Source organism: Cygnus olor, chromosome 7, assembly GCF_009769625.2.
Source record: "Cygnus olor isolate bCygOlo1 chromosome 7, bCygOlo1.pri.v2, whole genome shotgun sequence".
In the NCBI taxonomy this organism is placed as follows: domain Eukaryota; kingdom Metazoa; phylum Chordata; class Aves; order Anseriformes; family Anatidae; genus Cygnus; species Cygnus olor.
This window is the reverse complement of record NC_049175.1, coordinates 1,784,479-1,798,804: the sequence shown is the minus strand read 5'-3', so window position 1 is coordinate 1,798,804 and position 14,326 is coordinate 1,784,479. Positions and strand designations below refer to the sequence as shown.

General features: G+C 38.2%; 1 long non-coding RNA gene across 1 annotated transcript in view; it reads left to right on the top strand.

Annotated features, from left to right (window-relative positions):
• The window catches only part of LOC121073588, a 40,019-nt gene extending 26,109 nt beyond the window's left edge, over nucleotides 1-13,910 (top strand). The window contains exon 3 of the long non-coding RNA XR_005821825.1: nucleotides 13,709-13,910. This is a non-coding gene — a long non-coding RNA (uncharacterized LOC121073588). The remainder of the gene's footprint in view (nucleotides 1-13,708) is intronic.
• The last annotated feature ends 416 nt before the right edge of the window (nucleotides 13,911-14,326 follow it).

Sequence of the window (14,326 nt, the reverse complement as noted above, 5' to 3'; positions counted from 1 at the left end):
CACAGTGACAACTTCTGGGTTTCTCTAAATGCTCTCCTTTGCACATAATTTGGAATAGAATGAGAAGCTGGGGATATGGTACTTAATCCAGCCCTAAATTGGCCATTGCAGTTTGCAGTTTGAGGCAGCAGTATTCTGTTTTTCTTTTAGTGACCTGGGCAGGGAAGTTGATAGTACTGAAAAAGGTACAGAAAGTCACAGCAGCATATTGGTTTTGCCAGAGGAAAATAAAAATGTAATCCTGTTTCTTTAGAACAAAGAGAACATCTGCCCTGTCAGCAACCATCTTCAGGAACTTCCCCCCACCCTTCCAAATTCCATTTTATCTGAATTGAGGTTGGTCCAACTTGCCTTTTAGCCTCCCAAGTGATCTGGTTCTACAAGAGCAAAGAGATTAAACCTTCCGGTGTGACAGGAGAGAGAGACAGCTGAGTGCCATCTGAACATTAATAAGTCCACTTATGGTCTCAAATGTTCTCACATACATATAAAATAAAAAAGCTGCCCAGAATGGCATCCTGTAGAGTTTCCCATAACAAAGAGCCTACTAAAAGAATCATCCCGTAACATTCTTTAAGATTTATTGAAAGAAAAAAGAATTGACTCAGCGAAGACCAACCAGACCCCAGGCCAGCCAAGAACATCTTGTAATTAATTGTGGAAAAAGCAATCAAAAGATACAACCTGTAGGCCTTTTGGTCTGAACTGAACAAAGTATACATGACTTCCTGAAGTAATTAAATGAACTGCATGCACTTGTGTCTTGGGGCCAAAGCTCTTCCTCAATTTCTGAGTTTGATCTCTGTCAGTTTAAGCACCAGATTGATACGAGGTAGATGCACTGCCTGTTTCTTACCTATTGCAGGAGATAGATTTTTGATATGCATCCTGACGACTTGCTAGAGGTTACCAATGTCTTAACCATCTATAGCAAAGTGCTGAAAACTCAGTCAGTGAACCACTGCCTCTTTTCCGGTCACCCGGAGCACACAACTAACTATCTGTCTGTAGAAGAAAGTAACTGAGCGGTGTCTCCAGGTTCCATACACAAGAAGAAGAAATAAAAAAAACAAACACCACCACCAAAAATTTTGGTATAAATGTGTCCTCTAAAAACCCTCTCACTTTCTCAGAATGTGCCTAGTAAATTTGAATATTATGATCTGCAAAGTACACAGAAAATTGCCTACCACACAGGAAAGTGGTCTGTCTACATGTCTGCAAGCAAGATGCTCACTGACCTACCAGCAGTGATTCTAGCATCCAGGAACTTATTAGTAGAAGACAGCCATATAACAAGTGGTTTTATTTACCACTTTCCAAATTTTTCAGTGTGCAGGCAACTCAATGGTTACTAAACCAAAGACTATGTTAAACACAGACACTCCATGAGCAGATTTTTTTTTTCTCCCCAGTTTAAACAGCAATACTACTATTAACATACTGGGCTGTGGCCAAGTCAGTACTCATTGTACTGAAAAGCAAGGTTAGTGCTCACAGATGAGCATTACTGGTTATGAATAGATAATAGGTTACTATTCTTAGATTGAGCTGTGCCATAAGAGCTGAAGTGCTTTGCTTGAGATAGTCTAAGCAGAAAAAGTTCAGTAAGCCATCCTTCTTTTAGAATTTCCTGTTTTCAAGAATGCATGTTAGACAGATGTTTTCTCACATGCAGCAAGTCTCCATTTTAGGATACAATAAATTCTATAATAGGAGTACGATTGCTTTAAATTTGAGTAACTGATTTATGTTGGTGACCTGAAAGGCATTATAATACATGGCAGAAAAGAGAACTAACACAACATCAAAAGCACGAGTATACGAGACTACTAATCATGGCAGTAAGTGAAGTAAAATGCTTTTTCATAAAACGCAAGATTTTAAAAACCATTACTTATCAAAGTCAATGTAGTTGGTAAGGCTGAAGAAAGAGACTTAAAATGCTACAGTTTGGTGGCAGCACATATGTGAGAAAGAGAGAGAGGAGTGGATTTTAAGACCAGATACTTCAACAAAGCTGACTGAGAAATAGAATTAGCTTCTATATACAAGACATAATTAAGAATTTCATTTTGAAAGCTTTACTGTGCTATTCTTGTGCATCAGATCAGACCCTACAGTTACAGGGGACATACTGTTTTTTTCCCCCCTTCATCCAGAGCATGCTTCAAAAACAGCCACTCTGTTTGGTTTCTGCTCACTGTCATAACCTACATCCCAAATCCTTTTCATGCCTTTTGTGCCGTAAGAGCTACATAGGCTACACAGCACTGTCATGCATTTCTGGCCAGAGTACAAACATCAAGCAATGTTTCCTCTGTTCAGAATGGCAGGTGGAAAATGAAGGAGATAGTACTGTTGGAGAAGCAACGGTATAAAAGTCTAGACAAGAAGCTAGTTTCACTGGGGCAGAGAAGATTATAGCTGCAGTTCATGTCCTGGAAATTGAGCCTAGTATTGGGTCAATAAATAATCTAATAATTGAAATAATCTAAAATTATCTAAAATCTAATCATTTAAAACCTGTTGAGGACAAACTAGCAGTTATGCCGTAAGCACTGTTTGTTTTAAATGTGGAACAATAGCACAAATCATCTTTTCAGTCTTTCCAAGTCTGTCAATCAAGATTCAGGTGATGAGAACCAAACTGGCCACACAGCCTTGTTTTGGTTTCTTTTGCATATGCGCCGTGAAGCATTCTATCTATTCCATACAACTACTGCCTTATTCAGAGCACACGTGGGATGCTGCTCTGGACATGCCCAGGACAGCACAGGCAATGAAGGTGGTGTGTGGAGGATTCTTACCATATCTATTCCACTGGTGAAAACACATGGGAAAAAAAAAAAAAAAAAAAAGAAAAAAAAGCAGTTAGGGTTAAAACTATTGAATGCCAATGTAAAGTATTGGAGCTTATCTTTCTTCTTTTACAGGCTTTTGGAGATTTTTATCTTTAAAGCTGCTAATCTAAATACATTCACTGATATCTACCCTCACTGCTAACATTGGTGTTTCACGCATCATGCGCCTGATATGTATGGTGTAGACAAACAGCAACATAAGGTCTGCCATGTAGTTAGAGAAGCATTAAAAACATTTACGTGAAAATAAATCTGGGAAAAAAGAACATAACTGGGATTATCTCTTTGACATCTCAGTGCTAGGTGTACAGTATTTGGTACTTTTTGAGGGGCTGTGCTTTCCTAATAAAAAGACAATTTCAATCTGCCATTCAACAAACATCAACTTCTCACTCACTTCTGTGATCTCTTTTTCAAAAGATCTCACAGCATCTTAGTTTCTTTCTTGTGTCTCCACATTGCCTGTACACTGGGACGTTTGTAACAGACTGTACTTTCTCTTACAATATGAAAGAAGAAAAGAAAAAAGGGAAGGGAAGGGAAGGGAAGGGAAGGGAAGGGAAGGGAAGGGAAGGGAAGGGAAGGGAAGGGAAGGGAAGGGAAGGGAAGGGAAGGGAAGGGAAGGGAAGGGAAGGGAAGGGAAGGGAAGGGAAGGGAAGGGAAGGGAAGGGAAGGGAAGGGAAGGGAAGGGAAGGGAAGGGAAGGGAAGGGAAGGGAAGGGAAGGGAAGGGAAGGGAAGGGAAGGGAAGGGAAGGGAAGGGAAGGGAAGGGAAGGGAAGGGAAAAGTTCGCTTTGGCCCATCTATGCTAATCACAACTACTTGCAAAGGATTGCCTTATGACCGTTATTTTAGTATTTTTGAAAGCTTTATGAATTTCTTTATGCTATATAAGCATGCTTTTGGATAGCCTGTCAGTCAATACACTAGAGCTTTGAAAGTATTTTAATCTAGTACACACTGATTATATATATGGTGCTTTCCATTACATAATTACAAACAGTTTCACTTCAAACAGATACAGACTTCCTTCATCCCAGAAGCACAACCACCTCTAGTCGGAAATACCAGCAGCTGGTTTTCAACTGGAAAGGACATTGCAAAACCATTTTGGTCAAAATATGAAATTGCAGCAGCCGGAAAATCCTCTGTTGAAACTACTTGGAAAATTCAAATGGGCATAAAGCCACATCGCCAGACTGGAACACAGCACAGTGTGACAAATAGCACAGTCTTGTCAAAATACTCTGCTGCTGTAAGTCACTGTCACCGCTCTATTTTCAAAATAGCAATGCTGATTTACCTCATATGATGAAGGGGTTCCTCTTTCTCAGTTTAGGATCATTAGAAAGCTGGCACGTCCAGCAGCACAGATACCCCACTTTGTTTTGCTGGGACACTGGTGTGGGGAGGTGCCACAAGGCTCCTCCTTACATGTTTTTTCTCCAATGTCTGTCATCCAAATATTGATCCACTGCTCAGTTCATGAAGACTGACAGGATTGCAACTTTTGCTGGTATGACAGGACAGTTTAATTGCAATGTTTTTTTTTAAAGCACCACCAACTTTAACTACGCATTTTCCCTATAAGTTTACAAAACTCGAAGTTGCCTCTTAAGGATAAAGAGATGTCTTCTTCCTCTCTCTAAAGAGAAGCAGGTAGATTAAAAAAAAAAAAAAAAAGTTCAATAGCTTTATCAGAGGGAAGTGAAATTTATTACATGAGAAGGACCTGAGAGGCTTGGGATTGAAGACTGTATTGATATATGTCTTCGAGGAGTTTAACTAAAATGTTATTTTGTATCTGCCATAAAGTATAAGAAAATATTGATGGTGCTTTTTAAACTTGATGTCAGTGGGGTATAATCAGAAAAGGAAAGGAGAGAATAAAACATGGAAGATCTTTCTTCCCTTGCTGAAGGGAACTTTCATACCTTTATTTTTAGAGATTAATCTAATGTTATGCTTATTGGGTTAACTGGGCTTCAGCTTGTGGTTTGGTTTAAAGATTTTTGTTCACTTTAGTCTTACAGGGATTGTCTGTGTGACTGTAATGTCTTTTGAAGGGACAAATTGGCGAGCACAACTATTAGCTGGGTGACATCAAAGAGCATTAATCTTTTTTTCTATAGCAAGGCCAAGACCACATTAGTGCATTTCACCCAGTCATTATTAAGACTGTAGCCCAAGGGTGTAATAAATGTTTTATGGCATGCAAACCAAGGTAATGGAATGCAAATTCCATAATACATCCATACATTTATTTTCTAATAGAGTAAATGATGATGTATTTTATCCAAGAAGAGCTGCTGAACGACAGCACAAGTTCAGAAATTCAGAACTGAAGATAAATATAGCCCTTACTTGTTTTGGGACAGCTATGTGAAACAAGAGGAATAAGAGATCTATTCTGTTAGAAATTGCCCAGTTAAAAAAAGCTTTAAGAGCAAACACTTTCATCTTATTCTTTAATGTAAATCTCTTTTCGGGAAGGTGGATGTGGTTATCTTATATTTTTATTTCTAATTACAGTTCCCTCTTCGAATACTAATGGATTATTTTGCTTATATTTGCCTTAGAAATATATGAGAGTATTAATGTGTGAGATTTTAATAGGTATCAGGGAAGGCATTTTCCCAGCAGAATTTAAGTCATGTTTTATTACATTGTATTCAGAATCTGATAGATTAGGAATTATTCCTCAAGTACAGCAGTTTAAGTAACCTAAATAATAATATAAATACATGTCAGTGTTCTTGCTACTTTAACCTGTCAAACTCTGTTGTAAAGGTTCCAGTAATCACAGTGCTGGTTGACTGGATTAGCGTGTGAAACCTCTGTAAGCCATTTTATCTGCCCCTAAGAAATGTTTTCATTTCATTCTTACCTTATTTCCTGATGATGCACAGTGCTTTTGATCTGACCTAATAGACAGTTTCATGTTCATTCATTGCTGTGTTTCTCAGATAGAAATACAGTAACTGAGAGAGTAAATTGTATTACAGAGTATAGCCCAAGTACACACTCAGGACTGATAAGTAAGTTTGAAGACTATAAAAACACTCATAACTAACTAGGGAGAACAGACAGGGAAAGTTTCTCAGTGACTGCTGCACACCAAGGTCTGTCTGGAACTTACACAGCCAGAACAATTCAGTAACCTATACCGCAGGAAAGCAAAACCGATGGAATTCTCTTTTCTCAAACCCTTTTCCCCAGGGCCACATCTTTCCCATTTCATTCATATGGCAAAAGGTCTGTCAATGCAGTGTAAAAGCTGATGACAAGGACATCACAGTCTTCTAGCCCCTCACATCATTTTTCACCGGATCAAGTTGCATCAGTGACCTTGGAGCCACTATTTGTAGGACCCAGTTCCGAGTCACATTCCTAACTGAAAGCATTTATAGTCTGATCCAAAGCATACAGGGATGATTGGAAATATTCCCACTGATTCCACTGGTCTTTGGATTAGGTATTTTATAGAAATACAATATTTAATGTGCCTCTGCTAGTGTTTTCTATCCTCGAGTGTAAGTTCAGAACAGAATAACTCTCTGGGACAAGTTCATCGCTAACATCAGCGGAGATGCCCATAACTAAATCTGGCACCAGGGAGCCTCATTCTGTGTATGGAAGCAGTTGCTTTACATTTCGGTGCTCCTGATGGCTAGGGCATGCAAACACTATTTTTGCAGTGAGTGAGTATTTGCAGGTGAGGGGAAAAATTTTCTGCCAAAGGGAAAGAAAAAGAACATCAGCGTAAAGGGATCCTTGAGTAACAGTGGTTCTGACTGAGAAAGCACAATCAGTTGTTGCACTGTGATTCCCTCTGCAATTGGCAGGATCTCACAGAGGTGGCAGTGCACTTATTTAGGCTTTATGGCCCAGAAGTTCTAGCATGGGGTGATGAAAACAAAGACAAGCAAAACCAGACAGAAAATATTCTGAAGAAAGCAAACCATTGCAGTTAATTTCAATAGAACAACAGAGGAAAAACCTGCTGTTCAGACACACAGCCTGGGGTGTTGCTGAAATATGACCCTTTTAGCACACTAGGCATTCAGACCTATTACTTTGCAGTAGAGAAGGAAGCCAAAATGAGGAAGAGAAGTCATACAATAGAGTACATCTCTCTTACCTAATTGTGATAAATATGTCCCAGAAAGAAGACATGCAGTTGTATTTAAATTTGGGAAGTTCAAGAAGGAAATAGATTTCTTCTCGCAGATTCTTCACATACCGGAGCCACTAGTTGCCAACTATGATAGCAGCCTCCCAAACAGCCCAGTATTACTTTGATGTTTCTTTGAGTTTAGTAAACGTGGAAGCCTTCCTAAATTACATCTGTGTCCTATCTCTTAGACAAAAGCTTGGGGTTGATGAGGTATGAGATTACCTGGAATACCTATCTGCTGTGAACTGCAGTCTGCTCACTGCTTTTTCAGGATTTGGAAGAGACTGGGATTGAAAGCAGCATGTTGCTTCTTACAGCACTGCATCGTGGAGCTTTCACTGAGCTTCAGGGGCTAGTGGAAGTTTTTAGCTGCAGTGTTCTCTGTGACTGGGCACAACCTTATTTCCACTTTATAATTTACTTATAAGACCTATTCAGAAGAATCACAACACTATGCAAATCACCTGCTTAATATTCAGAGTCTACAAAGACTAATACAAATGCTGTACTTTATGTAACTGAGCAGCAACTTTGACTTTACTTTTCCTGAGAACTGGACAAAAACCACCAGGATTAGACATAGTTTGTTACTATTAGTAATCTGAGTTCTGGCTAGTAAATTCAATAACTTCAGTAGCAAAAAGGCTAAAAGCTGTAATGAAAAAAAAATCAATGTTCACCTGTCATTTAATATCCAAATCGAACAATTAAAATAGTCTTTAGCATGACGTAAGCGCTCACTATTGAAACAGAGGATTTATTGAATATCTGATATGGGGTGGTGGCCTTTGAAGACAGCTGTTAGAAAGCATTTAAATTTACTGTCCACTTTTGTAATATTTTTTTTAATAATTGTTGTAAAACATGATGCTAACTTAGCAGTTATAAACCTGTCTGCTGTATAAATTAACTAAGTGGTGGAATCTCACTGATATATCATTGAAAAAAGTCAATTTTTATTTAATCTTTTGAACAGAGTCTTTTGCTTAAAAATCTGAAGCAGATCGAGATAAACTCTATGGTCCATTTTTTTTTTTACTCTTAACAAAAGGAAAAAAATGTGGAAACTTGGGCAATACTAAAAAATAATAAGAACTCCTCTCCCAACTTTCCCTGGGATTTACCTACTTAGAAATTCAAATGTAATCATCTCAAAAATTGCTTTGGTTTATTTATATGTTACCAGTGAATTTCGCTTGCAAACATTGACTATATTCATCATTACTTCATCAGCTCATTCCAATGACTGATAGCATTAACCTCTGCTAAGTGACATTCTAAACTTGCAGTTTTCTAAGTGTCAACTCTGAAACGTAGTTCACTTATTGGTCCATCCTCCCCCTTCATTCTAGGAACAAGAGCTCTTTCATTTGCTATTTCCTTATGAATGATTAAGGTGAACTTGTTTAAGTTAATAGTTAACTCTTAAGCTGATATTAAAGAGCTTAAGAGGTAAAATGAAAATGCACAGAAGTTTATGCATTTCTGAAGATGACAAGAGGTTTATTCCATTTTATGGTTGAAACCCATAAAGGTTAATTAATTTCTATGCATCGTTAGTGCAAACATTTCTGGTTTGACTTTAGATTTTTTTTCTTTTACTGGCGGTATAGATTTTAGAAAAACACAAGATATTCATGAATAACCCACAACACAAATCTTACTTACTGTAACAGCTTCTGAAATTAGCCTACATGCACACATTTGTGCTGCTCCAAGACATAGGTTAAGGACTGAAAAATCAGCTGTGAGCTTGGTTGGGAGAAAAATAGTTCAGAAGTTTCTGCTTTCAGATGTCTCCTGTTAACCATCTGAAGTCGTTAATTAATAATTAAAATCACAGTTACTCACTGTAATTTTCAACCAATCCCCAGTGAAATACACAGTAACATTCTCTTACTGTTGTGGTTTGGAATAAGACTCTTGGGTAGCAGTTTCCCCACCCAATTCATTCAGACAAGGGGATATCAACTTAGCTGAAATGCACCTTCCCTCATTTACCACCATAAACAACTCACAGTTTATAAGGATCATAGCATTTATTCATGTGAGTATAGCTGCATAGCTGCCGAAGCTAGAGGGAATAATGATCAGCAGTGTCCCTTGATGCGCTGCAGTTCTATTTCCCCTGCACTCCTCCAGGCAAAACTAGGAGAGCCAGCGAAGTTGTTGAGGTGGTTATGCGAAGGCAGAAGAGTGAAATGACACCATATTAAGGAAGGACACTATTACAAAAGGGAAATCAGTAGGGTGAGTTTTTTTTTTACTGCTGTTGTTTTTTAATGGATTTATCGAAGAAAAAATTAACTTGTATTCACAGTGAAGTAGTGTAACATGGCAGAGTTTATTGGAGTTGGGATCTCAGAATAAAAAAATGTATAAGAACATGCTCACAAAACTTTATATAAAAAACCTATACTGTTTAGAAGTTCTCCATGCATTGATTTCAACTGTAAACAGCAGGAATATGCTGTATAACCCTTAAAATGCTAATGATTTATTCTGAGTCAGGTTCTTTCTATCAACCTGAATATACAGGAGTGTACAAAGGTGGAATGGGAAAGACTGCTTTACAGTTTCCCTTTGAGCTAATTGCTTGCCTGTGAAATGAAGACACCACTGAGTCTGGGCAAAGGCCTTTTAAACAGTGGTATATTAAGGGACAGTGAGTGATTCAGCACATTCCTGTATGCTGCTTCATACTGTATATAAGATAGACAAGTTCAAGTGTTTCCAGACATTTTAAATGCTTTTGTTTTGCCAGATCTCTCTCTGTCTTTCTCTTGGCAGGTTAGGAATGTGGTTTTTGTTTTTTTGTTTTTTGACTTGCTTGCAGCCTTGGGATATTTTCTTTCTTGAAAATTTTGTTTTATCATCATATTCATCTACTCAGGAAAAGACTAAAGCAGAAATTACAGTCACAAGTTAAAAATCTTCCTGATAGAACAGCGTGATGTAGACAGTGGCAACTCACCTGTCACTTCTACCACTGCAAGTAAGAAGATTAAGATCTATTTTTCAAGCCAATTCATTTCTGTGAACCATCCCAGGAAAGAGCCGCCCTTACATCTTTAAGCAACATCTGAAAGATCAGACTTAGGTATTTAACAGAGATATAAACAAAGAGACAAGGGAAATGGGACTGTAGGCGAACATAGGTTAATTTTGCTACTGATAGCATCAATTTCCTGGTGTATAGCACAAGTCTATGATTACAGTAAGTCATCAACACAGTCATCAACAGCATGATGAGGAAGGGCAAAAAGGAGAAACAATTTTGAGACTGACACCAAAGTCACCATTTGGCTACAAATGTTATCTGAGATGTTCCAGATGTTCCTATATTAACTCACTTATTTGACTGAGAGCATCAGCTACCAGGTCACAAGGTGTGAACCTCATTAGTTTGATCACTTTTAATGTTTTTGAATTTATTCCAGATTTCCAGTACCAAGTACTTTAATCTCAAGGAGCCTCATCTAGTTCTGCGCAATAGGGGTTGGTGGGGATAGGGTGTAGACAACTCCTTTTCCAGAGTCATATTACTACTTGAAGGGGAAGGCTAGAAGGATGTTCTCCTAGTAGAAATTGTACACAAGGCTGCAGAGTGGTTTTCAGATTATTCCACCCTCCAAGAAAGGAAAAAAACTCACACCTAATTTTTCCTGCCATTTCCTCCAGAAGCAGCATGTGCTTTCAGCTAGTAGTTTTCAAAGTTTTCAACAATTTTAATAACTGGAAGGCTATGTCTGTGGCTTGACCACATACAAGAGAGAAATACCTCCATCACATCTCCTCATAATGATATATGTGCCTTCAGTGAATGAACAACATACACAGGAATTCATTCATTTCATTTCTAGATTTCATTTCAGTGATGCACTGAAACACTACTCTGACAAACACAGGTCAAATCTCAACCATGAGCCAAATCTCAAAAAATGGTGCTGAGCTATTTCCCTGAGCATGGAGAAGTTATACCTAAACAGAATTGGTTAAACATGTTTGGAGAGTTTCTAAGGAAAGTGCCTGCTGTAGCAAGAAGTGATTAAAGCCATTAATTTAGCATCATTTTTACCTTCTGAATCACGAATAAACCAGTAATAAATGTGCCTGATAAATGAACTATTGCCTGTTAGAGAGATGCTGTCTTGTAGAGCTGATGTTTTGACAAACGTGACCACTGCAAATTCCTTTGTGCTCCTGAAAGAAGTCCTGAGAAAATTCCAGTCTGAGGAATTACATTGCGTGTACCCCAAATTCCCCTTTAAGTTTCAGATGGAAAAAAGACATTTCATATAGTGACCATTTAAGGGATAGCTAGCTCACCAGGGACTGCATTTTGCCATTACTGTGAGAAATGATTCACTCATAAACCCTTATCCGTGGAAACAATTGCTCGTGGAAGGACTTTTATCTGTGCATACATCAAAAAGTTAAGGAATAATGTCTCAGTGGAATCAGCTGATGGCTCATGTCCTACCTTGCAAATGATTTTCCAGTATTTCCAGAATACGCTGGGTAGACAACAGATGAAATAAGCCTTTAGTACTTTTCTCATTCTCCCTGAATCCAGAGAGACTGCAATGACTTTACAGGAACAGTCTCCAAGCAGAGGACAACAACAATAAGAAGAGAGTCCTCATGGTTTGAAAATACTGTTGCCAGTGCATCTTTCTTTTACAGACTGATTCTAACATCTGCTTTCCGTTAATACCCACAGGGGGTAAAAGAAGGGATTTTTACTAGCATAACAACAGCTTAATCCTAACATGCAATTGCCATGGAAATTGGTGCCTCAGCATCCTCTAGGATGCTTTCAGACCTGCAGACTTGACCCACAGCGCTGTCTGAATTGCCAGTCTGAATCTCTGTTCTTTCTCACAGTGGGGTCACAAGAGCTCTGCCTGCGTTAGCACTCTTAAGCAGGACCCTGACTTTCTGGAAAAACCCACTTTCATATATAGAATTAGATTAACATCTGAGCTCAGGACCAGGGGCACATAGACTTTGTTTTGACCTTCTGAGCAAAATCCACTTTAAAAAAGGTGTCTAAGTCTGTTCAATAAGTGAAGGACTCTCGGTATGGACAGATCGTAAATTCTCATTACAAAGGATCCAGTTTCATCAAGAAAGGCTGATCAGGACAATCCGGAAACAACCTGGCCAGCTGTAACTCCAATGCAATGGCTCTGCAAAGAGTTAGAAAAATTAGGCTAGTGCTGCCCTCCCCCATTTTTTTTCCAGTGAATGTTTGTTATCATTCTTTATTTGCAGCGAGTTTCAGTTTGGAGTGACTGGTCAAATTAGCTATATCTACTCATTTTATAAGGGACTTCTGAAAGGCTCAGCCTGAATCCTTAAACACTGAGGGATATACCTGAGTGAAGGTCGCTGTCCCACCTTATAGCTGTTTTTTGATCAGACTAAACTTATGGTCAGAAACAAATCAATGCTATATTTGCTCTGAAAATATTCTGTAGTCCATGCAAAAGTATTTTGTCCTACAAAAAACCACAAATTTCAAAGAAGGATGTAGTTATCTATGCGTGCCACAGTAGCCTATCACATTGCTTAGAAACAAGAGGAGGAAAAGTTATTTTAAAAATGGGTTCCCAATCATAAATAGGAACTTATTTCTTCAAGTGAGGAGTAGATCTGAGAAGCTTTACTACTTTGATCAGCTGTTATTTGCCTTACATTATAGGTTCTTGTAAACTTATATTTTAGATTTAGCATTTCTAAATTTTGCAGCATCAGTGACCCACAGTCACCATTTGTCCTCCAGTCTCACTCTTCAGATGTCTTTATGTCATGACTGTTCTCAAGTGATAAATATTTATAGCTAGCTGCAGATGTTGTTTCATTTGCAAAAGATTTACAAGCAAGGAGAAACTGGAAAAAATGAATATTAATAAACTGCACAAGAAGAGAAAATGAGAAATACTATATGGCTCGGATCCATGAGAAGAGCAGGTCATCAATTTGTAATGGGCAAATAATTCATAACAAGTAACACATTCAATACATTTCATCTCTTTTTTTATTCTAGCAAATTGCACACCAGCAGATAGTGATTTTCTCTAATTTGCTTGTAATTCACATTTTCCAACTAAGTACTTTCTCCAAAAAGTTATTGGTCTTAGATAGTTTGTTGCAAAGTATTTCACAGTAAAAGATAAAAAGTTGTGTTTGGGCAATTTTGATTGGATCTTAGATAAGTTTTTGTCCCCTTACTAGATAGGTGTAACTCTTAAAATTCAGTTTTCTGATCTAAATTCTCACATCTACGGATTTCTGCTTTACTTTCAATGAACATTTCCAATACCTAATGAAAATACTGTTGCTACAAACTGTTCTGCTAGAAAACTCATTGCCTTCAGTAACTCTAGATGACTAGAAAATTAGCAAAAAAAAAAAAAGCAAAATGAACTGCCTAAAAAAAAAAATAAATGGATATTCAACAGCAAGTCACAGTAGCCTTTAAGTATGTAATCGATTAGCATTTATCAGAACTTCAAGACAGACTGGAGTCAATGCATTCAATAACTTACTACGTTAGCTAGTAAAAAAAACGGGCAAAAAAGACCTGTCCTTCCTTCTATGTGTGACTGCAAAAATGTATACATGAGTGGATACAAGTTTGCTTTTGTATTCTTCTTTCCACAGTTACGGACCATTCAGGGTTTTTCTGCACTGATATTGCCTACTTGGGATAATCCAAAAAAAGAACAGAAAATCAGAACAATGTTGGAAAGGCCCAGCTAAGAGAAACACCTGAATTTCTATGGATGTTTGACAGTCAGAGGAGGTACCTTAACGTGAAGGAGGCCCAGACTACTGATGACTAATACAAATTCAATTTCAATAAAAAAAATCAGATGTAAGGAAATTAGATATTAGGAAGAAATTCTTCACAGTTTCACAAGGGTGGTGGGGCACTGGCACAGGCTGCCCAGAGAAGCTGTGGATGCCCCATCCCTGGAAGTGTTCAAGGCCAGGCTGGATGGGGCTTTGAGCAACCTGGTCTTACTGGAAGGGGAATTGGAAATAGGTGATCTTTAAGGCCCCTTACAACCCAAACCATAGAATATGATTCTGCGAAAACCTCTGCCCTATTCACTTTCCTTATTCACCCACAGACTCCGAGGCAGGACGACTAGAGTGACCACTTTAGATAGGCATGTTGCCCTAGACACCTCTTTGTGATGCTAACAGTGAAGCATCTCAAAGGAACAAGATAACAAGTCTATGTATCCTCAGCCTGTGGTGTTTTGGGAAGCATCT